The 26,004-nt window shown below is 36.4% G+C and overlaps 1 protein-coding gene across 2 annotated transcripts in view; it reads right to left on the reverse strand.

Annotated features, from left to right (window-relative positions):
- LOC124357695 overlaps positions 1 to 26,004 on the reverse strand; it is a 354,027-nt gene that overhangs the window by 57,744 nt on the left and 270,279 nt on the right. The gene's annotated exons all lie outside the window — the stretch shown is intronic.

Raw genomic sequence — 26,004 nt, forward strand, 5'->3', positions numbered from 1 at the left:
TAATGTCTTTGGCTATAATGACTAAAAGATTCATCTTTTACAATAAAAAGCCCACATCCAACGGCCTCTGCTCTGACAATTCTCAAACAGATACAGATTCGTACCTGAGAATGGAATAATGATTGTGGTATATGGCATCACAGATCAAATCATTACCATGAGATGTGGGTTTAAGGGTTTATGGTAGCCTGTGGTGCGTCAATGTCTGTTAGTAAGATAGCCTAAAGCATAGAACACATAGAATACGAGCAGTGACGAAACTCTGTAGCCTATATGCCATTTCGTATTATGTCAATGATCTAGGAGAATGTATGGAGAGGGAAATTTTGCGAAAAGTGCTTAAAGAATTCAATATAACCTTAGTATTGAGTGATCTTGATGAAAATTACGCGTATGATGAAACTTATTCCATCTGGACTGTGGGAACGTGTTTCGCTTCACAACGGTGCCTGTCTTGCAATGGGTCAAAAGTCTTTAGTGTGTTTCCATACTTTGCATACTTCTGGTGAGTTATGTTTCAATTCAGACTTTGATCTGGTAAAACATACACTTATTAATGTAATCAATGACATGACGCGGCATACACCAAACGTATTGATACCTGCAACTTGATGACTAATATATGCGTTAAAAGCTTCGTTTCTAGTTAACCATTTCGGTATCCAGATAATCGAGAGGAGTATGTTATCCGAATTAATGCAATTCTAGGAATTCTAATATTATTCTAGGAAATGTCAAAGCAAACATCTTCATTGTATTGCACTTATTAATTTATTATTGAACATATCATATGTTCAGGTTCAGATGTAACCAGAGTGAATTGAGCAAGGCGTATGTTCATTAGTAAACCCGTATGACCCGGTACCCATAGTAATTTTAGGTATTAGATATAACTCGTCTATTGCTTGACCAATCCCGTTGGATAACGATCAGTGGACCTACTAATGGAAACGAAGGAGGGGAAGGGCGTATAGAGAAAAGGAATTAGGATAGCGCTGTATAACCACAACTGATCTCAATATTATGATTCGGAAATAGAGATCATAGTCTGATAACGTGACCTTGCAAAAACCTACTCCCATTAAATGCTACTCCATCTCCTTAAGTTAATGAGTCTCTAAAAATTCCGGCAGTGTCGATTTTGTGGCTCAGCGGTCGTGCTTGCAAGTCAATTTACGTAGGTATTCCAAGCTAATGTTTGAAAGTGAAACAGATACGTAACAGGTATTTTGTTATTATTAATTTGTAATTTTTTACAAATTTTATTTTAAAATACGTAATGTTTAAATGAATGTATGTAAACATTTGATCTAATATCTATAATGTAGTTAAAAAGTAAATTTTTTCTTGAGTTGATTAGTGTATAATGTATATTTATAAATCGCGAATTAAGAAATTAAGAATATTTTGCGTACTAGTAATAGTTTTGTAGAGGGTAAGTAGTAGAGAGGACTTAAATTTCTTGAAAATAAAGAAATTCTGCACTTCCTTTCTATTAAGCAGGTCGTTGCATATTTTGCAAACCGTGTAGGACTTTTGGCGTCCTTCATCAGCGTCGAACAATTGAACTACTACTGCAGTCCAACCAGCACCCGATAAAGTCATGTCACAGCATCAATACTAAGATTTTAACGGCAATTCGAATAACATCACATCAAAGGAACACTCCACAGCATTCCTAACGTTTTGAGAGGACTCATTACAGAGAATGTTCAATTATAATCGTCTCAATTATAGAGCGGTTCTGTAGTTCACGAGCTATCACCAAGTCTAATAAGCAAGTTCAAAAGCTCGGGATAACACACCATCCTTGCTTTAAACTATTTCCTGACTAGCCGTTGTTCAGTATCAACGTCTGAATGCTGTGGGAAATCAATTTATGATGATGTTACGTACATAATTTATGTAAATACATGTCCTACATGGACAATTTCCATTTCCCACACTATTCATGCATCATGATGTGAATCGACACATTTCAGAACCGCTGCAGCAACTACACGAGAGTTTTCATCGCTTGCGAGTATTTTGTTAACTGTGAGGCAAACAACAGAAAATCTTTCAATTGTTGGTCTTAAATTTATATTGGTAGCTCGTTCTAAGTTTTGACGTAACATTCTTGAATGAAGTACACGCCTTTCCCTTTTTTTTGTCTATAATTTCAAAATTAATGTTCACAAAGTTCCACACTGTATTTCTATTAGGACAGATATTGAGTTATTTATGCACTATCGGCGAGTGACCGACATAATGGATACGTTCGGTAAATGTTGATCGATGTCGAAGAAAGCGGTGGCGCGTGGCGGCGTGAGTACGGAGGCCCGGGCAGATCGATCCTGCCGTGACGTCTCAGTTCGGATAGGTTAGGGCAATCAATACAACCCCGCCGCGCTGCATCGTGCTGGGCCTGCCCGGGTTTCAATGGAATAATAACACACATCCTTCCCGGAAACTGTAATTGTACATGTCGTAACTCCTTTGAGATATTTATAGTACACCTGGAGGAATGGCCAACCGAAATAGAAACTCGTTGAACTTCATTTAAAGTTTGCTTTTGACGACGGAAGGATAAGGTAACTTGCCATTGTAAAGTGATACAAGAAATCACTGTATTCTCCTCAGCTCATGTCATCAAATATCTCAATTTTAAATAACATTAGCATTTTTGGTTTCAGATAGTACTTTGGGGCGATTTAGAATAGTCAGTGTGAAAACTTGATTACTTACTTGGAGTACTCTTGAGGACACAAAGAAAGCTGTCTAAAAATTTCAAGAAGAAAAAATAACTTAAAAGCACGAAATAAAAATAACACTCATATTAAAACCCTGTCCACACAGACCTCGTTGTGGATACGTAATATTTTGTGAAAAATCAGACATCAATAACTACTTGAAACCGACTTCTAAAAAGGATGTTATCTATATTTTATTATCATGTATATTTTTGTGTTTCAACGTAATTGCACAAATTTTAAACGGATTCAAATTACTTACTTATCCATATCTGGAATTTCTTAGAGAGGACTCAGCCTGTGACTGCAAGAAACAATAAAAAAAAACAATTGTTAGCATTGATTGTATTACACTATTCTTTTCCTTTATTGCGAAATCTCGTAGATTTAAATAGTTAATTGTAGATTTCATATAAGCCCTCCACGTTAAGATGTATTAAAAATAAAAGATTTATAGGACATCCTTGCTTTTTAAATCTCTGCTTAAAACTCGATCAGGATTACCAACATTTTAGACATCCAAAAGGGAGCGTCATTTGGAACTGTGACATAAAGAATTGAATGTCTCCAACGGTCGTCAAATCTGCCATTGTAATTTTAATCATGTGAAAAACTTTAATTCTGTAACCTTTACAATTTTGTAGCTCCACGTAATATCCCAAAATGTTTTCAGTGGACTGCTATCTGGAACCCTGACATAAAGAGGAAAACTTCTCTTATGTCTCCTTAACTTGTCTTATGGTTATGAAGATTTTGCCAAGAGCTTGGTCAAGTAAAGAAAACTGCATCTCTGCAATCTGCTCTTTCTGGTTTCTCCACAACAAATTATGTACAACTTCCAATTGGAGGAAAAATTTTGAATTAAAGCTAGCTGATTATCAATTACATAAAACAAATCATAAAAGCTGTGGAAAATCCATAAATGTTGATGTTTATCAAATTTTCCATCTGGAATAAAAGAGCAAAATTATCGTATACTGTACAAGAGACGAATTCTTTATCGGAGAAGAATCTTGTAACAATTTGGAATTCAAGTTTAATGTACTCTCATAAATCTTACAGGACTCTCTCTAATTTAAGTTATCAGTGACTTTCTTTGAAAGCTCTTGATTCATGGAGGGTTCTTAAATCTAAACATGGATAAATTAGAACTGCAGGTATCAGACATCCCCGAATTCAGAGTAATACATTCCCATAAGACGAATACAGGAAGCATGTCTATGTATAGCTTGAGCAAGGCAAAAGTTAAGTGACTTCCTATGCTTGACTGACGAGATATCTGTCCATGAATATCTTTCATTAGAAAATGAACTAAATTGATTTGATAGAATTTCCAGGCGTAGTTTGTATCATAACTGTTTGTATGTTTAAGAAACTAAACTGAACTAAACATATCAGTACAGCTGGATAGCGCGATTTAGCAAGTTTACGATCTACTTGGTAAAACAATGACAATGTAGTTCATGAAAACGTGTCCAATATCATAGCTGGCAATGTAGTAGCTCTCTGAATTATAGGTTTTCTGATAATAGGTTCAACTAGAAATATCAAGAGGTACTGAAAATCTGTTTTAAAACTATTCTAATTCTAATAGAAGAATTCGTCTAATGCTTTAGTCCTTATATATCCATGTCCGAATTTCTGTAGTTGTATAGCTCTAATGGGGCCAATTAGCAGCAATAGGCTACTTAATCTTTTTCAGTACTGACCATAGTTTACATTTTTATAAATTATAGTATCATTATTTTTACAAATATACCGCTAATTTGCTCAACATCAAGCACATTTTAACAACAACATTCATTATAATAACTCTAAAATAGTTTCTACTTCTAACATTCAGTGTGAATTGACTTCTAAGCACTATTAAAGAGCATTTTGAAGTCAGTTTTGTTATTTCCTGTTATTATTTTATTTAACCAATCAATAGCTACGCACTCTAATGAGTTACTATGCACGTGTCAGGTAATAATTTGAAAATATGATGTGATTCGTCAGCCTGTGTATAAAACATAAATCATAGTCTACGTGCAACTTGACTAGATCAGAGGACGTATTGTAATATTATAGAATATAACACAACTTCTTGAACTTAATTATGAATGATAGGTTTAGTTATAGAATAGAACTAATTAGCCTAGTTATTTAAAAAGAAACATACCTAATGTGGACGAAACTGTTACGGAAACCTAGTTTAAAAACTCAAATATGGATCAAGTTAAAACCAATCGGACAAAGTATTATTGTTTTTATAAGCCTTATTATATTTTCAGCAACATCAGCGGAAACGGGTGAGGCAGAGGTGAAAATAGAAAAGAAAGGGTGCTGGTAAAGTGTGCCCGATTTAACCAACGTTTTTTATGTATCCATCTTCTGCAGTTGAGTAAACGAACTACCCTGCACCACAGCTCTGGCGATACCACATAATAAACCCATATCTCTGGATCGAATCACCTCAACGGTATCACAATCAGTTCATATGAATAGCACGACCTCTGATGAATAATATGTGAACTACTAGGGGATAGTAGAATTAGAAGAATGTCAATCGGTATGATTAAAATTAGACAACTTGAATAAAAATGTATTTGTCAAAAATCTCTATAACAATTAATTTATTTTGGAAAAATTAATAAGAATCATAAAATTTTCCTTGAATGGGGCTGATATACAGTATATATGTCTTGCAGTTACCCGCTGCTTTGCACACGATTTTCAAAATCGAAGGGAGTAGCTTTTGTAGTGAAAGCAATTATAATTGTAATATGACGGAGCATTTATGATGTTTTTATTTTTTTCAAAAAGAAGTAGACATACATGTATTATATCAAGTACATATTATTTTACTATCAATTATTAAGATATTGAAAAGTGAAACAAAATTTTGTCCGGTTCTATGTTTGGTTTTACGTGTGTAGGAGTATGCATTTTTATTCGAATTAATCAAATTCCAACAGCGAAAGTTTGCCTGCCAAATTCTTACGTCAGTATAAATTCACTTGAGGTTTAAGATATTGCCATAGTTGAATTTGTTTTGATGCCAAGAAAATATACGAACGAAAATCAACTTTGATCAAAAAGCGTCTACTTTCGACTCATTGAATTTAGTTTCGGTCTATCACGTTTCAAGTGCCATAGTTAGGGTTTTGCCAAGAGTTTCAGTTCCGGCCATTTAAATTCATTTCCTGTCTAATTTATTTACGGTTTCACGTTTGCGTTTACGTTGTTACACCATGTAGGGTTTTGGAAACTAATTTAGATTAAAAGGCATTTTGTCTACAATATATTGATTTTGTTTTTTACCCCGATCAGGAACAGATATATATACATACGTAATCTATAAAAGACTACTCCGATGAAAAAATATCTACTTCCGGCACTTGTGTTTTCAGTATAAGGGAAAATCCTAGAAACTAAGTACAGCACTTCGAAATAACAGTTTATAATAAATAAGCTTTACTTGATAGACGTTTATTGTTTTTCGGACTATTGTTTGGGAAAGAATGGCTCGTTGAGGCATGTTAGAGTCCATCCCCCCTTTTTCTAAAGCACAGCAAAACTGCCTTATCAAAATATGAACGTAGCCAACCGGTTTCGAGTACCGTAGGTGCAAACATTCACAGCGTTGTTCTTTAAGGTGGATTTCATAACAGCGTTTACATTAAATTTCATTACTGGTGCAATTTGTGCTAAAATGTAAATAATAATTTCGTTTTCTAATAAGCATGACACTACTGATCAAGCACTGTAAACCTATTATTTTCTAAACCTTAAATCCAAACAAATGTTTTAGCCTCTGCGAACTTCAGCTGAAAGTGTAAACAGCTGTTTAGAGTCAGTTAAATTTGGATTACGTTACGTAAACATTGCCATTATTTCCCAAATTATAAAATATTTTGGGAAACCTTTCCTACGTTTCTCGTTATCAAAAGCTTCCTTGGACTTCAACGAATGTTTTAAAAATAATTAGTCAAATTGGCCCAGCCGTTCTCGAGCGCTTAGGAACACATTTACCGAGTCTTTTTTATTTATATGGTTATTTTGTTAAGAATCGTGGAATAAATAAAGGTCGAGGATAGATAGTTAGAGTCCAAAGAGAGCACGGAGAGTAACAAGATTCACGATTTTAAGATACTAAGGTCAGAATATCAACGATTAGTGGTTCTTGAGTGATGAGATGCCTACCAAACAAAACCTTACAGTAGGAGGACAGTATGGGAAACTCATAGCGGAAGTAGTGCTTATGGACCGTTGTATGCAGAAAGGAACAAGGAACCTACATAATCATAAAAACTTAATTGATATCTTTCAACCCTAAAGACCAGTTAGCATAAAGACGAGGGCTCTAATACTAATCTAGAAGACAAGAATTAAAATGTATGAGATGATTTCTAAAACTTTTAGACAATTTTGTTATCTTTCTGCCTAAAAAAGACCTAATTGGCCTTTAACTCCGCGATCTTGTAAACAAGCAGTAGCCCCCGAAAACTAGGGATTTAAAATGCCCCAGGCTCAAGACACCCTGTAAATCACATATCTCATGTGAGTCTTATTTTCCTAAGTTAAAATTGCCAAAGAGGATTTCAAGTTCGAGACTGTAAGTCAAAACGCCCTGAGAATTCTCAAAGGATTATCATAGCTAAAATATAAATCCACACGCTCGAGGAAAATTTTATTTCTTCATCCAATACGATTGGATACTGTAGAGTCCAACTGCAACCGTAAGGTACCGTGAGTGAATGTAATTTCTATAAATAAGCGCCGCTCTGTTGGGGTTACCCCGTCGTTACCTCGCTCCCAGCTGCACGTTTTACTGTGCCTTGACTTTACTTACTTCATTTGTCATTACAGGAGAATTTGTTGTCAGGGGTTGGAAGCAATAAGGGGAAGAATAGTGGAATCTTGAGTGGACATTTCTTTCACACGTATCGTATTAGAACAAGGACCATAAATTATACAAATTCATATATTTGAATAATGAACTCGATTCCTAATTTGCTAAGTTAACACGACTTAATAATTAATTTGTACATGATGCAATGTTTTGTGTGGGCTAAAATATAAGGACAATTCGACATGATGAGTTTTTCAGATGGGTACATTATTACATATAAAAGATTTATTCCTAATGGTTTGTAAGAGTCCAAGGTGTAGTATTAACATACTTACCCACGGTCAACTTTTACCAGGGTCTTGAGTAGACCCTACGGTACCTATAAACATGGAGTCATGACACCCTTTATTAAGTTGAAAGGGTGTCATGACTCACTATTACAATTGAGGCGCTACTTTAATGTAACGTTGTTCTTTTAATTGTGTTGTGGTAATCGTCTGTGAAGGATATTGTCAAATGCTCTTCGATGCATAACAGTGAGAATTCTAGAGTAATAATTAAACAACCGTTTTTCATATATTTCGTGGATTTTTTGCGACTTGGACCCAGGGTGACCAGACGTCCGGCTTTAGTAGGAGATGTCCTCCTTTTTAATGTTGTCCTCCTGTCCTTCCAGTTTTTGAAAATTAAGAATGGCATTAGATGTGCTATTAGATAGATTCAGTTATGTGTTGAGTGTTATCTATAGTGTCACTGACTACCACTGTTGTTACTATCCGCTCAGCTGCACTGGCGCTTGTACCCCTTGATTTCATATTTATGTACTGGTAAGAATTGTTTAAAATAGTTGTTATAATACATTACATAGTAGATTATGGAACTCCTTACCAAATCCTGTCAAACAAATTGAGAGCCGAAAACGGTTTGTGGCGGAGCTGAGACGAAAATACCTGGACCGGATGATTGGGGCGGGCGGCGGGGCTACTCTTTGAATCGTGACTGTGTGAATGGAAGAGTGAATGGAATACTGTAAGTGTAAGTTATAGTTAATTAGCCTTAATTTGCATATTAAGACATATTTTTAAGAGGTTAAATGTAAGAAAGGACCATATGGTCCTAATTTCGCCTCAATAAAGAAGTGTTTCTTACTTTCTTTCTTTCTTTTTTTTATTACATATTATATTTTTTCTAATTTAATGTTTAATGTAGGTAATGAATTAATACCAATTATTTCACAACAATTATTTTAATATCATTTTTTAAATTGGGTTCAAATCAGTTATGATTTTTAAAGATAATAATAATTAAAATAATGTTATGCCACATTCAAAATAATAACCTAAAATAACACTAGTCTCCATCAATATACACTTTCATAATATGAATTCCTTTTATTTTTCGATTTATGTGTCAAACAAATCCAATTTAATATGTTTTTATTGCATTACAATCAAAATACAGTACTAATTGATAACGTGTTTTTTTAATAATATATAAATTTTTTTTCGAAGAATTTTATAAGAATCAAATCAAATCAAATCAGCTTTATTGCAGCGACAATAGTACATTGTATAGCAAACGTCACAGATTTTAATCTAAAATTTTTTACATTCATACCACAAAATCCTCATTCACACATACAATTTTACAATTATGCACCTTTCATCCTTCACTGTAGTACTTTTCATCATACACATTTCATCCCAATATTTAATACTGTCCTCTTTTTGCTTTAATGTCCTCCTTTTTCAACCCCAAAAGTCTTCTTTTTAGGAATTTGCGTCTGGCCACCCTGCTTGGACCTGGCAGGACCAGCGGCTACAAGACTGGTCGAGCTCAAATAAGGACAACTCCACGAGCGCTTGGTTTGGAGCGAAGCCGAGGCCATTCTTGTCCAGCGCAGAGTGCAGAGGGCGGCGCTATTTCCAGCGCGCGAGTCTGCCGGCACGTGCGCGCACAGCCGCTCCGCGGAGCAAGTGCAAGGTCACCCCAGACTCAGTTACCAGTTGTTGTAATGGCAGATGTAAATAATAACAAGCTCTGCCCAAAGTAGCTTTTATTTTTAGCTCAAATCCAAATGAATAAATACACAAGGTTCTGCTAACACCCAAGCTTGAACGTAGACATCTATTGTAAATTTTCGAAAATGTATAGATTTTAAAAATTAAACCACTTCACCGATTTCGAATCACTTCTAAAAAGCTTTTAATGAATATGTATCAATGAATTACCAATCATATTCAAATAATCCCCTAAAAGGGAGAAATCCTTGAGTTATTCTTTTGACATGTACGTTCACTGGAAATAAGCAAAACTCTGTACCATATTGTGCAAAAGTATTTTCGTTATATAAAGCTTTTTGGAGGGGCATTACGGAATAGCCATTTAAACATTTGATTTTCATAGTTATAATGCCATTAATCAATTTCGTTTTGGGTATATTAATCCGTTTGAAACTTGGATACTTGTTTCACATTTTAGACCCGTAATATATTGGATGATTGACTCGAATATATATATTATTATCTTTAAAAATCATAACTGATTTGAACCCAATTTAAAAAATGATGTATATATACTCTTCGAAGTACTTTAAAGTGTACACAAAAACAGAAACAAAAATTCAGTGCTCATGTTTAATTTTCGAGTTGACACAACCCTTCATCAGAACACACTGAATTATAACATATAAACAGAACTCAAACCAAAAACAAAAGACATAACCAAAATAAAATTTTAACAAAATAAATACCATAAACAACAAGATCCCAATCAGCTGTGTGTAGAATATTTGTAAATGTTTACATAGAACTAAAAATTTTTTTGTTATAAAAAGGAAAAGATAATCATCTTAGGTTCAACCCATCTGGTTTCCTAGTTTCTAGTTTCAGGGGAAGATTCCAAAATAGGAAAAGAAACCTTTAGAATTGTGTTGATTTTATGAAGGCCAGGAAAATATTGGGTGATAAATTTAGGATCATTAGGATTAATAGCATTGGAAAATATTTTTAGGTGCTCTGATTTGTCTATCAACAAGATTTTTTGGATACCCCCTTTCAAAAAGTACATGGGACAGTCTGTTTATGTAGTTATGGAAGTCAGATTGATTGCTACAAAGATTTTTTGCTCTTATTGATAAACTCTTGGGTATAGATTTTTTAATGTGAACTGGATGGCAGCTGGTGAAATGCAAATATTGTATTTTGTTACTGTCTTTGACATGAATTTCTGTTTTCAAATTGTGATTTTCAATAAATACATCAGTATCCAAGAATGTTACTGAATCTGGTGAGATAGACCATGTAAATGTTAAAATGCTAAATTTGTTGAGGTTAAAAAGAAAGTCGTTAAGTTCTTTGATACCATGCTGCCATATTATAAAAATTCTAAAGGTTTCTTTTCCTATTTTGGAATCTTCCCCTGAAACTAGAAATTTATTTTCTAAGCCCCCCAAAGTAATTTTTAAAAAACCTCCAAATTTACAAAACATTCTCTCTAGACCGAAATTAAAGTATGAAGGCAATACAAAAAGTAATAACATCAAATGTAACGTGTGCAATCCTTGTAGCAAGCCAAGATGTGGCATTTGTAAGATGTTAATAAATTCTAAATCATTTAAAAGTAGCACAACTGAAAAAGAATATCCTATTAAAGGTAACATTGATTGCACTACAAAAAAACATAATTTATCAACTAACCTGTAAATTCTGTCCCAAAGACTATATTGGAAAAACCATCACTCCATTAAGAGTGAGAATGACCAATCATCGACTTGATGTTGTTCATCAAAATTATGAGAGACCATTATCTGCTCATGCGATTCAACACAATCAAAATAAATTAGAAAATTGCTTCAGCCTAAAAGGAATTTACCATTTAGAGCCAAACCCCAATCAAAATACCAATCTGATAAATTTAAGAAATGTTGAAATCGCACATCAATTAATTTTAAAATCAAGGCAACCAGATGGGTTGAACCTAAGATGATTCTCTTTTCCTTTTTATAACAAAAAAACTTTTAGTTCTATGTAAACATTTACAAATATTCTACACACAGCTGATTGGGATCTTGTTGTTTATGGTATTTATATGTTAAAATTTTATTTTGGGTTTTTGGTTTGAGTTCTGTTTATATGTTTTAATTCAGTGTGTTCTGATGAAGGGTTGTGTCAACTCGAAAATTAAACATGAGCACTGAATTTTTGTTTCTGTTTTTGTGTACACTTTAAAGTACTTCGAAGAGTATTGAAGCCGATTGGCATTGCAGAAGATATATATATGTATATATATATATATATATATATATATATATATATATATGTATATATATATATATATGTGTGTATATATATATATGTGTATATATATATATATATGTATATATATATATATATATATATATATGTCTACTTTAGTATATATACTATAAACTATAAGAATGTTACATAACATTATAGTTAAAACTTAGTGAAGAGATTGGGTATTATATAATCCCTAATAGTGGAAATATTTTGTATTGGTTTTAGTTACTGGACTTGTTAACAGTAATATACATTATACAAACAATTAGGCGTTTATTTCAAGATGCAATAAAATATAGGTTAACTAGATTTGAAAAATAAATTCATCGTCGTGCATCGTAGGCTAATGGTTGTTAAAGTGAAGTTAGTGTAAATGTAAAATACTGTAGTGTACGTTTATGTTCGTTTAGTACTGCCGTATCGAACATTTTTATAAAGATTTCTTTATAGAACATCACTTGCCTTATGGTAATTTATGTGAAACTGCACTTCGTGCGAAATATATCTTATTTCAGAAAGTGATAGCGACTAACTAAACAAAAATAAAATGAACAGTAAAAGGTTAATATAACTGTTTGAATTTCATGCCTAACGATGCAAAATACCTCATCCGCAAGTATGTAAAATTTAAAGTCACTCCATCAGTGCAATATTGACTTGTGCATATATAAAATATTCAAGGAACCGAGGAAAATTTATTTTTCCAACCCGTATAACGAAGACTCACTAAGTTCGTTGCCAAATTAGGTTTAGACACGGCCAAATAAAATTGACCATGTAGATGTCGGAGTGGGCTGCTGGGATGCCAACAAAGGATGCCACGTTACGTACCATCCAAGTCCAAGTCGCTGTGACTGTGGGGGGGGGGTGGATCCCCCACATCTTTCAAGGCCTCTGCCGGTTAGGCTTTTGCCTTGTGTCTCAAGGGTCAAAGCCCTAGTAGCTTTCGCTACCTGTCAGTGGGGTGAATGTCGTGGTGCAGTCGTAGTCGTTCGATGTCATCAGTCATCCATTGGAAGACGCAGTTGGGGGACCTCCTGGGCTCGAAGCTCACGGATGTGATCCCACGGAGAGGACTCTGCAGCTTCTTCGAGGCTCGATGTCAGGCCTTCCACGAAACTCCTGATGGTGGGGACATTGGACGAAGCCCTGACCACAGTGTTCCTCACAAACCAGGGCGACCCAGTGGCCCGCCGGAGACAAACGCTCTGGACAGCGAGCAGCTGTCTCCGTCCGGTCTTGCAGGTGTGGTTGTACCATGCTGGGGCCGCATAAGTGAGCACTGGTCGTATCAGAGCCGTGTAGAGCAGGACCTTCGTCCTGGTCGGTAGCTTCGTGGAGTTGAGCAGGGGGCCGATGCTGCCGATGCCCTTCCTGGCTTGACCGCAGTCGTATCATAAAACGCTCAGTGTTGAACGTACATAAATATTTGGCGTTATTTGTATAGTCAAAAAAAGATCTACAAGTTGTATAAATTTTCTCTCTGAAGTGAGGTGAATTTAATGTAATTTCCTTTGAACTAACTTATTAGAACGGATACAGGTTGTAGTCAACGCAGGTTAGGTAATGTAAATTTTATTTTTGAAGCGTATAATTTTCAAACAGGTTACATGGCACGCGAACATCAGTAAGTTTGGTCGGTCTGAAGAAAACAAACGTTAAAATGCAGAGCCGAGGTCGGCCGTGTCTAGACACATTTCATTGGAGTGCCGGCACTAAAGTCGGTTTGCCCAGTTTACAGCCATTTCCTGGAGCACAGCATTGGCGGCTAGTCACGCTATGTGGCGTGAGCTGCGAGGCACGCGGCTAGCTGGCGGGGCAACTCGACCTTCGACTGATAACGGACAGGCTGGGCCGACTTTATTGGCTGATAGCGGTAAACAACACACCTGGCTTGGATGCAGCTACGGAAACATTTTTTTGAATCACTATATGAAAAATATAGCATTTTGTAAATTTTCTCTAGTAGAACTACGAGTATAAAGGACAAATTTGTAAAACGGGTAAATGACACGATCCATCTAGATCCCTCCAACAATAATAATTAAAGTATTTATACAGGGTGTCCTGTAACTCTCTGGACAAAGGTAGCCTATATCACGCTATTGCTCAGGTCAAGACAAAACATATTTCACCATGAGTCTCCGATGCTTACTTCCCCATCTGTCTGCCTGTGTGTTTTTATTAAAAAAATAATATCTTCAAAAATAATAAACTAAATTTGGCTCAAATGTTTACGATAAGATGATCAATTATTGAAAAAATGTAATAAAATTATCTTTAGTATTTTCAAAATAGCGGCCACTAAAACTTTTAAACTTTGAATATCTTAAAAACCAGCCATTTGTCTATAAAGTTACAGGGATAACAGTTTTTAGAGGATTAAATCACAAATTTAATGACACCAAAATTATTAAAATCAAATAAATAATAAATAACCGATTTAGAGAAGATTTACTGTGACAAGACGTGGCCCACATTGCTAGATACTGTTTATTCAGTTTTGTATTGTTGGCTATTCTCTGAGAACCGGTTCAGAGAGTTACGGGACACCCTGTATATGCATTGCTTGGGAATAACTCTGTAGGTTGCTAGTCATAACACCCTTTTTAGAGTGACAAAGCCTTCTAAATCAATTTGCTTTGCGTCGAGCCCATTTTCATTAACTGAGAACCTGAAACACAGCAGAGAAACAACAATTCAGAAACAAGACGGATTTTTTTTTACCAAGAACAAACTAACATCAAAGACAAATCGATTCCAACTGAACTCATATTTTTTTAAATGTCTCGCCAAGATCTGGAAACGACGACGACGCCATGATGCTCGCACTTAAATTATTCTAATAGGGCATGGTTAGCTGACTTTTATAAAAATATACCTTTTGCAGAGTACAGCCACAAAAGCAATGAAGAAGAATGAAAAGAAGGACAGGAGTTTACAATGGGACATAATTTCACCGCAATACGGGAACAAATCACAAGGCGATGGCCATGGTCATGGCTCGCAAGCGGTTAAATTCCACAAAACGCTAAATCATGCCTTCGCGTTACAACACCACACACAGCGATGTCCTTTGGATCCAAGGACTCTTATCTGATCCTTTGGTATTCATCAACACATAGAGGTTTAACCTTTATTTTAATTTAATGATTAAAAATAAAAGCGTGTTAAAAAAATGGTGCAAGTTCGAACGGACAGTTATACTATAGTTATAATATAAAAAATAAATAGACAATTCATATTCGCAACAGACCTCATCAATTTGTAATCATCCTTAACTCCATCTTTTCTCTAGGCTTTCAATCCTGAGTATAAATTCCCAAAAATCTATAAAATCTTTGCAATAAATTAAACCTATGGCTTATTCAGGCTTAAACAACATGACCGTCCAAATTGATTTTCATTTATGACCAACCACTCATATTTTAAGAGATGTACAAAATTGTTAACAAAATTAATTAGTAAATGAAGTCTATGTATGAGTAAAGTGTTACGCATGCTGCGGAGTTGACCAAGTATAGATAACAGTTGTTTCTTAGGCTGACGTTGTCTGAAAAGCATAATAAGGCTGGTGCACGATCTTTTGGCACGGAATATGGTCATTTCAGAGCTTGCCTTACACAGTGAGCTTGTACCATAGCTGCTTAGAAGGATCTGTTCCAAATCTACTTATTTTTTAGTATAATATCGTTGTTATAGTAGTAATAGTTTATACAACGATATCGGTCGATATTTCGGAATGGGCGCAGAAGCGAAGTTATGGACAGTTTGGCCTCACGGTAAAAATACCTTAGTTGAATTCTTACTACATATAAATGCTAAATCCTAATATCAAATTTACCAAAGAAGTTGTAAACGTCACGTGTTTACCATTTTGGACGTAATTGACAACTAGGACGTCCAGCACACACCAATACTGAACGTCCAATCTCATCATCATCCAGGGCAGACGTGCGGAGTACTGAATACATGAATATTTGGGTGGTCTACGTATCAGATTAAAATAGCTGAAATGCGGGCAGAATGAAGAGGACATTGCGAAAAGTATCGCAGAATAATGTATACAACACAAGAGACATTAATCAAACTTTAAAAGCAAATTACGGAAGTTTTTTGTCAGAATGTGCTATATTAGGTCAAAGTCAAACTGACCTATCTTCCCAACACCCAAGGAAGGACTGATTAAATAGAGAGGATCGTAAGACACAATATCAAAATTGTATTTAAACGGGCTCAAAAGCTGAACAACTATTTGAGATCAGTGAAGAACGTGACTCCACTGTGTAGTCTACGAAATTCCATCTGGAGTCTACGAAATTCCTTGTGGTTGTGGTTCAGTCTATATTGGGGAAACAAAGCAATATCTGCTCGAGTGTACGAACAGATTAAGGTCACGAAACTTGAAGATACGAAAACACGTCTATAACGGAAAATACTTTCAAATCAAACATCTATTAAATTCGACTAAACAAAAGTACTACAAAATGCCTTACAAATTATCCAAGGATAATAAGAGAAACTGTATACATGACCAAAACAGGAAATAAATACAAGATAGAAGATAACGCCAAAATGTTGAAAATCTGGCAGTCTGTGATAAAAAATCCATATTAACACTGTTGGTAATTTTGGTCGTTGGTCGCTTAATCTTCAGCCAATCACAATAAAAGCTGCGCTCCTTGCAACCCACCTGTACGATCGCCGTCTACCAAACGGATGCGTATTACTGGCAGTTTCGCTCAAACAAGGTGGCTCCCCAAAGCGATGCCAAAATATGTCAAGAATTTAATTGTGTAACCGATGTTTTGACGCAGTGTGAACTGGAAACGTACATGTTGGGTTTTTGTTTATCTTACTTTGCCAGTCTGTACAAAAGGCAACACTGCGTTAAGCCAGCATCTGTCGTAATACCACTGATGAATTTCCTCATCCAAGCACAGGATATGTATCTAATACCCGAAACAAGACAAGATCGCAGGAAACCCCAAAGGCTTGACCCACGGACCCTTAATCTCAAACCTCACATCTCGGCCTTCCAAACGATAATTTACAAAACAAAACAAAATCGACGCAATAGATGACCTTGACTACGCCACGGGCTACACTACAAACTAGTCATTTCTTGTTTGCGAATTCGAACACCTTCTAACCCATCTTGTACATACTTGATACGCAGTTTCGGGACCTGTTTGGTGCTTATAATTCAGTTGAAACTCTGCAATGGTAATGTAGGTTCTGGTCTCAAACGCCTTCGGGATATTTTACATATGCGGATGAGAAGCTGACAAGATAGCATCTAAGGTTGACATTTCACAGCACAGGTAAAGTCAAAGTAAAACTGACTGAAACCGATTAGCGTCTCAGCGATCAGCTGACTAAGCCAAGATCTCTTGAAGCCTAACAACTACGGATATAGTGGTAATAATCATCATAAGAAAGAGTTTCCGGTGCCAAATCGTGGAAGCTTCGATAATCAATGTATTTCTTTCTAAAATTCAAATGCACAAAAAACTTTTCTGTAAGTTTTAGATAGTGAAGATGCACGCTCAACAGGCATAAAAACATGTAATTTCGAAGCAATCCTTTTAAAGTTCCTGTGCATTCCTCCGCATTTAATATAAACGCATCCCATTGACACGATGGTTAAACCGCAATAGCATTACTACTAAGGTGGACATCATATGAATAGTTAGCACTAAGAGTAAAAATCAGGACTAATTCATTATACCCTGCTAGTATTAAATCCTATTTGATAATTCGATTATTCAGAGATTTGGAGTTGACGCTCTCATTGAAGAATATTCATACAATATTGTGGATTGTATCCATCCGATATCAAGATAATTCTTTGGATACCAACTTTGAATCAGTCTTCTGGATATAACATACCGGATGCCATTTCTATACTGATTAAATTTATAATGGTCCTGGTAGTTACTTGGTTAGCATTCCAGGTCTCAGCGTATCACTCCGCAGACCAAGATTCGAATAACGGTACAGACATAGCGTTTTCACAAGAAATAATTACCCAAGCCTTTTGAAGTAAATTCTTGGATAATTTACTTCCAATTATCCAAGAGTTCCGAAACGGAACCGAGGTTGAGCTTTTTGAATGATATTTCATCCACCAAACTAAGTACGCATGTGCACACACTCCGTTTCTGATCAGATTTGCCAGGACAGACCCAGCTCAAGTTGCCGTGCACAGCGCGTGGGCTTATAAAGGTTTCAGCATTTAAAGGGTTGTATACAAGAAGTTTACTGCAGCACAACTCCGCCCCGACACGCTAGATGGTGTGCTAGGACAGTCACGCGGCGGGGGTGACCTGTGATAAACCTCTGCCCTTTTGCCAGAGATAAAGACCACCCCTGAGAGTTGTCGTGCCGTGCGGTACGATATATAAGGTTTACACGCCGTGCCGCCGTGTTAAATGGACGGACTGCTACTATTATCTGGATGAAGGTCGCACGAAAATCGTGTCGTCATTATCCCGATCTCTGGCAGGTCGCTCATGCAGCAATTACTGTAATGTCTCAACTTATAAGGGATCGATTAGAAGCTTTTCTATTTTGGAAAAGTGTTTTATATAACGAATTACATTCCTCAACATCTAATTTAATGCCTGGGCATGTCCTTAGTATTGTTATATGGCACTGCATTCAGTAAGCTGGTTTCAAGAAACATAGAATCTTTATTAAGGGCCGATAGGTCCTTCTTAAAATCATATCGTTGTCCGCCTGTCTCTGCGATAACTCTTGATTGAAAGGTCCCAGATAATTTCTAAATGTTCAAAGGTCCTCATTGTTCAAGGTAGAACTCTACTCAGTTCGGATTCAAAAGATCAGAAGGCAGCAAAGGTTTCACTAAAAGCACTAAAACCGTTTTAACTCACCCTGAAATGAAGTCCTGACAACAAAGTAAACGCAATAGGCGCTTCAATTTTTATTGTGAAGTTTCGTTACGTTCTCCTTTGATATTCTGTCGTATCAGTTAATTTTACAGCACTATATAAAACCATGTTTTGCTTAATAAATAATAATAAATTAATTAATTATGTATTGATACTTTGTTTCATTCACTAGCGACCTACAAACTCTAGAAGACAACCGCATCTCCCCAAAATGTAGCTCGGTGAAGAAGACGCACAATCAATCGTGGTAGGATCCAAGCTGACTTGATACGTCAAACTTGTTTCGATCTACCTTTCCAACTCACCCATTTTGTTGATTTTCATGTCGTTATGAATGAAAATTCGAACCAGTTACGCCCCATATAGGGAACTTTTATATAATGCGTATCGTTAACGTTAATTAACTTTTATGTAATTTGAATTCCAATTTTCAACCCGTACTCTCCGTTTAGATTTTTTTATATTTTGCATAGTGTCGTGAGGTCTAAATAGAGTTATAAATACATAATCATGTTTTAAAGGATTTGGAATCCATATTTGTCTGACTCTCCTTCCACTCCCCACTCGTCGTTCATGCGTAAACCTGTCTGTAACATTATCTGGATCTATCCTGTTATTTGTTGGTTCAATATTGCATGTCTGTAAGATTCAGGAATATCCACATGATCTGAACGTAGAGCACAGATATCAGACAGCTAATTGTTTAAATTCAATTATATTTCCAATTAAATGATAATACAAATACAATGCCTAATCAGTATAATTATTACACACAGATAAAAGAGTAAGCTAAAAATAAATTTTACCATTATGAAAACCTTTTTCATTACTGACCGTCAATATGTGGTTCGGAATACATGTAAGTTATTATTATTATGGATCGGTTGATGACGTCATCAAACACGACCCCCACCGTAACCGCACCCCCCCCCCCAACAGTCTGGCGCGCAACCGCTCTACAATCATGCTTTTAGCAAGCACAAATAAAGAAATTTTACAATTAGGAAATGCAATAAATTATTTATTTATTGATTCTTAGATAACTAACGCAATTTAACTGGAAGTGTTATGGTGCAATTTACCATTTTACAGTCGTTAAGTACGAATAACGAGTGTTTAAACGTCGCGTAACTAGAGGTTTATCCGAGATCACTGACTTGGCTAAGTTACCTCTGCGTAGGTCAGCCAAGTATAACATTGAAATTGTAGCAAGCATCTGATCCCTCTGGTCCTACAGACACAGAATAGTTTATAATCGATAGTTCAATCTAATTTTATGTTTTTCTCTTGTTTTATAGCGAGAGTTTTTTCGTTTTAGTGACTGACGATTCATAAAATCTTAGAAAAAGCATCCTTATCCGAAGAACTCCAGTAGATGCTGGATCTCTCCAAGGCCTTCCAAAAAAACCATGGGACGGGAACTGCTCGTACAATATTGTAACTTGACATTTTAGTCAGGGGCGTAACTACTTAGGAAGGGGGGAAGGAAGAATAAGGGGATTAGAACCCCCCCCCCCACCAAGAGTCCTAAACATAAATAAAATATTCGTATGACATCAATCCTACTGGTTTGAAATGTAGCAGTTACATATTTTACTTTGAAATATGTTTAAGTTATTAATACAAATTTAGATTTATTCAAGGTTTACATTCCACCCAGTGTGTGTGCTCTTTAGATTCACCCATCCCCCCACACAGTCCTAGTGACGCCACTGGTAATGTCTATATGTAAGTGCCACACATTATATGACACGTGTTGTTAAAACGAAATTAGATAGTATTATATATTTTTTATATTATTTAATCCATTACCTCTTGAACACACTTTAAACTATTTATGTATATGATTAGTAAATGCACTTAAAACACGTAAATTAGATATTGGATTAAAGGTGGCCAAATGTAATGGTATTGGGGAATTCCATAGTTAACGCAGAAGTCCACGGGTACCTCTAAATGGATTTCGAGCCATATTCCGAGCCGATTTTGCAGATTTGGGTCTGTTCTTACTGATTGTTTTGTTTAAAAACAGATTAATATGGATTCGAACTTGATAGTTCACAGACCATACACTTATATACATGTATATGGTGCAGGTGTATGGTCCATGACGAGTGAACTTCACAGCTGCAGTCCGCCCAGTGAAAGTAGATAGTGCAGCCCGCATGTGTGGCAGTTCTGCCGTCCTTGTGAGGGGGCGGTGTTGTGTTAGCTGATAACCTCAAACACCTGCAAAGTTCACAACTTGGCCGACCCTCATGTAGATCAGTTCGCATAAACTCCCCATCGCCCTCACAATACTCGACAACAGTCGTAGAAGATCACCGGTTAATTCTGGAGCGAGATACTGGTGCACGATTCGTGAGACATTTTTCCAACGCGTACCAAATCACTAGAATAAAAGTTTCAAATGAGTTGAGATTTTGGTTTAGGTTTTTCCCTCACAATATAAACTAAAATTGAAATCAATACTTCTTAAAATAATACACCGATTAACATTAGATTTCAACGAAAACAATTTGGGTCATTTTTTCAATTCAGCTAGTATGCAAATCCAATTTTACCTCTTTCGCTCAATGCATCGCACCGCTTTCCGCATCCGCCCTGCGTAAATGTGCTCATCCATGCATGCAAGAATGTAGCCAAGGAAAAATATGGGGGGGGGAGGGGTCCAGACAACTGATATTTTCACGTAGTGGACAAAGAGTACGGCCCCATTTTGTTTCTTAAAAAGTTCTTGGTTCGTTTCTTTGTTGAGAACGATCTTTCACCAGTACATGTCAGTAATACTGAATTATTTAAATAATAATAATTGTTTACTAAAAAATCATTGAACATTTGGGGGGAATTCTGACCCCTTGCACCCTCTCGCTGGCTACGTCCTTGATGTAAAGAGATTGTCGGAAGCAGTAGCAAGTGTCGTATTTACTACACTAAAACATTCTCAGGCTTACTCTTTGGAAACAAAAGACAAAGTACGGTCGGTTTCATGAGTTGATAATGTCCTAAGTAATATACCGAATGTGCCCGGTGTAAACTCAACCTGAGGTTTAAAGTAACCACAATCGAGGCCAAGCATCACACCACCTACACTGCAGGTTCTACGTCTTGGCACTGCCCACCAAACCTACAAGGAGACTGAGTGTCCGGATGACGTGGTGACCCGCATACCTCAGAGTACTGTACTCGGAACTCTAAATTTACCGTGGCAAACTCAGAAGTAAACTTCAGTTCCGTAGTTGATTAAACACGGTACTAAAGCTAACGGTATGTTTCCGGTTCGACGACTATGATAGGTCGTACTTAAGTAGTCCAAAAGTACGAGCATGTTTGACCTGTTCAAAGCGTTTAACATCCACACTATAATGATTACTATTTATTCTTGGTGAGTTTGTAAAAAAATTACTGAATTCAGTATCAATATTTAAAACGACCCTATTCTACAAAGCAAATTATTCCATACTTCAAACCGAGGACTAGCTTTCGAAAGCGTAGAAAATTATCTTTTCTATCAGTACTAAAACTGTGAATTGTGTGTTGATGTTTATTGAAATAAAAAATACGGAACGACATAAGATATGATCATGCGAAAAACAATAAAAATAGGGTTATTTAATGCTGCGTTTCGTATATAGTACGTTTTTGTATGTTTAGATATAGTGTTTTTATATTAAAAGTACAAATATTTCATTGCCTCTTGGCGCATTTAAATGATACAGAGACTATTACTCAAGATGATATAGTACCGAGTATGTTATAACGAGATATTCAATCTTAGCGGGTTGTTAACTAATACAGTACTACATAAATCAGTTTCAACTCATTATTGGCATTGTATTGACATGTTAACAATCCTCGTACTCCTATACCAAACGTTGGCACGATTTGTATTGATTCCATTACTGTACCATTTATTACGATGTAAAATACCTAGACTACAGACTTTTCCTACTGCAATGTAAGGATGAAATGTTCTTCCTTCTAGATAAGAATTTAAATTTTGGCATAGTATTTATTAGTCTAAAGGCTGAGAGACCATTCGTACTGTACACATAATATACCCTCAAAACAATATCAATTGTAGCTCTTGAAACGTGGCCCTTTGGTAGAACAATTGTAATAATTGACTGATATCACACAATTCCTCTGACGAATTTGAAAACATCTCGGTCGACGACTTCCAGATATAAACAATACTCTCGCGTGGAGTTGGCAATTGAGAGACTTGGAACGTGGGTCTGTCATTAGCATTATAATAGTCGACTGAAATAAAAAAAATCCCCCTTGCTAAATTTGAAAACATCCCAGTCGTCGACTTTCAGATACAGACAATACTCTCGCGAGGAGCTGACCACTGAGAGATTTATAACCTGGACTGTTGGCTGCATTGTGGTAGTTGGCTGATCACAAAATTCCACTGACAAATTTGAAAACATTTCGGTCGTCGACTTGCAGATATGAACAAAAATCTCGCTTGGAGCTGGCTGCGATTCTCGACTGACATCACAACTTCCTCCTGCGTCAATCAAGTTTAAGATGCAAACAACTCCTGCTTGGAGCTGACTATTGAGACTTGGAACGTGGCCTCTTGGCAGAACTGCGATTCTCGACTGACATCACAACTTCCCCTTGCGATAATCAAGTTTAAGATACAAACAACTCCTGCTTGGAGCTGACTATTGAGACTTGGAACGTGGCCTCTTGATATAACTGCGATTCTCGACTGACATCACAACTTCCCACTGCGATAATCAAGTTTCAAATACAAACAACTCCTGCTTGGAGCTGACTATTGAGACTTGGAATGTAGCATCTTGGTAGAACTGCGATTCTCGACTGATATTACAACATACCCCTACAATAATATTACGATCCAGATACAAATAACTCCTGCTTGGAGCTGACTGTTTAGACTTGGAATGTGGCCTCTTGGCAGAACTGCGATTGTTGACTGACATCATAACATCCCCCTGCGATAATCAAGTTTGAGATACAAACAATATTGCCCTTTGAAGACAATTGACTATTGAGAGACTACGAACGTGAACTGCTAACAGAATTGCTGTTGTCGACTGACATCACAACTTCGCGCTGCCAAATTTGGAAACACCTTGGTCATCAAGTTTCATCAGATACAAACAAAACTCTCGCTTTGAGATACTTGGAACGTGGACTGTTGGCAGCATCGTGGTTGTCGGCTGAGCTGACATCACATCCTGCAGCCAAATCTTATTGTACCTCGATCGTCAAGTTTCCTTTTCCAATTTGGGAAATGAAATGCCTTTGTTGTTTTGGACGTGCAGGCGGCCATGGACCGGTCTGTTTCGTAATGGCATTGAACTAGTTGTGACTGCCAGGCCGGGTCAATGGCTAGGCGGGAATAGATCCCGGGACCTCGCGCTATTCCTAGCAACGACGTAGCTCTGACGTGGCGTGGCCGCAGCTGCTTCCGTGGCCATTCTGCGGGCATTCGTCAGCTGAACATTCCCAAACAATTTATCACACCCTACTGTTCCCGTTTACCTCGCCGTCGAAACATCAGTGAGATGTGTGCAAAAACGGCCACTAGGTGACTAAGTTGTGTACAATCCTATTTCAGGAGGTGTTTGAAGACAGACGCGAACTTGGTTCTTTTTTAGCATACTGATCAAAATTTTGACTGAGTGCCAACGTCGTGTAAACTTCTGTCAAGGTAAACCGGATGTCATTAACATTTTATTCTTCAATATGACTTAATTGTTTAGTGGTCTTGAATTGTCAGGCTAAGAAATCAATAAAACAGTTTTGTTCGATTTACGTAAACGATTTTTCTTGAGTCAGCGTGTACACTTGCAACCATGTTGGACTTCAAGGCTGACAAACAGGTTTACTACTTTAGAAAACTCGTTTGGTGATGGTGACCTACTGGGAAGTTAAAGACCTCTGGCGAATATGTGCGATTTTACCACTACTGCATGAATTAACATAAAGCAATGTATACATGCACTTTATGCCAGTCGGCAGGAGTCCCGTAGTAACCTTTTACAACGATCATATGTATTTAAACATCTAGATCAGACATCCAATGGTATAACGATCTGCAAACAAGCCGATTCCCGAAATATATGTGGAAATTTTAAGCGACCACTATGGCCACACTACGCAAAAACCAACTTATGTCACTTTTTATTGACTTTCATCAGACTTGTTCGGGGTGATCATCAATCATAAACCAAGCTGAAGTATGGATGTCAGAGAGAAGGTCCTTCTTTTCACTTAATTTAAGGTGTTCTAGAACTATATGTTAATGTTAAATTATAAATTGTTGTATGAACACCCTCACATACCCTATCGCTACATTATGATATTTTTAAGAAGGAAGAGGTTTTCAAATGCAACCACTTATGTTGCTGTAATTAAGGATGAAGTGAATTATCAAAGTCAGCAACTAAAAACACAAGCTTTTAAACTATAATGAGTATCTAACAATAAGGAACCAAAGTATATGGATATGAAACCCAGTAAAACAGAGGAGAGGGTATCAGTGAGAAATAGAAGGTAATGAGACTCACATCTGAGTATTCTGCTTGGATCGTAAAACTATATTTTGCCCAAATATGTTAATTTGTTTAATTACTGGTGATAGATCACATACATATATCATGTATGTAGATTTTCACAAATCTTAATTACTTTCTGATGCTACCAAAGCGCCCTATCAAATTTTTTAATGTTTCATGAAAATAGTTGCCTTCGTACATTATTAAATGCACAACTTCAGTCCACATTACCAGAATCTGAAGTTGGCAAATGCCTTTGGCTGAGATCTTGCACTGAAGCATATTATGTGGAAAGCAAGAACTGTGGCACTATACCAATAAGTAGAATGTGACATCCAATCCATCGTAAGGTCCCCAGTCTCACGAAGTTCTCAAAACAGCTTCATAACTCGTGAAGAGACTTCCACTGTTGGCAACTCATCGACCAACTTCAAAATTGATTTATATAGACTTCTCACATCAAACCTTCCTTTCTAATGCAGATTGATAAAATTAGATATCTGAGAGTTTTGTATACACAATTGTTAACGCAATAGTTTAACTTTTTGTTTCTATTTTGAAGTAGCGTTTCTATTATAGAAAATGTTTAGCAAAATGTGTTACCTCAAACATAGAACAAAAATGAAAAGACCACGATTACATTTAATTATTAATGTTCTTCTTTAGAACAGTTAAAATAAGCAA

The sequence above is a fragment of the Homalodisca vitripennis genome, chromosome 3 (assembly GCF_021130785.1).
Source record: "Homalodisca vitripennis isolate AUS2020 chromosome 3, UT_GWSS_2.1, whole genome shotgun sequence".
NCBI lineage: Eukaryota > Metazoa > Arthropoda > Insecta > Hemiptera > Cicadellidae > Homalodisca > Homalodisca vitripennis.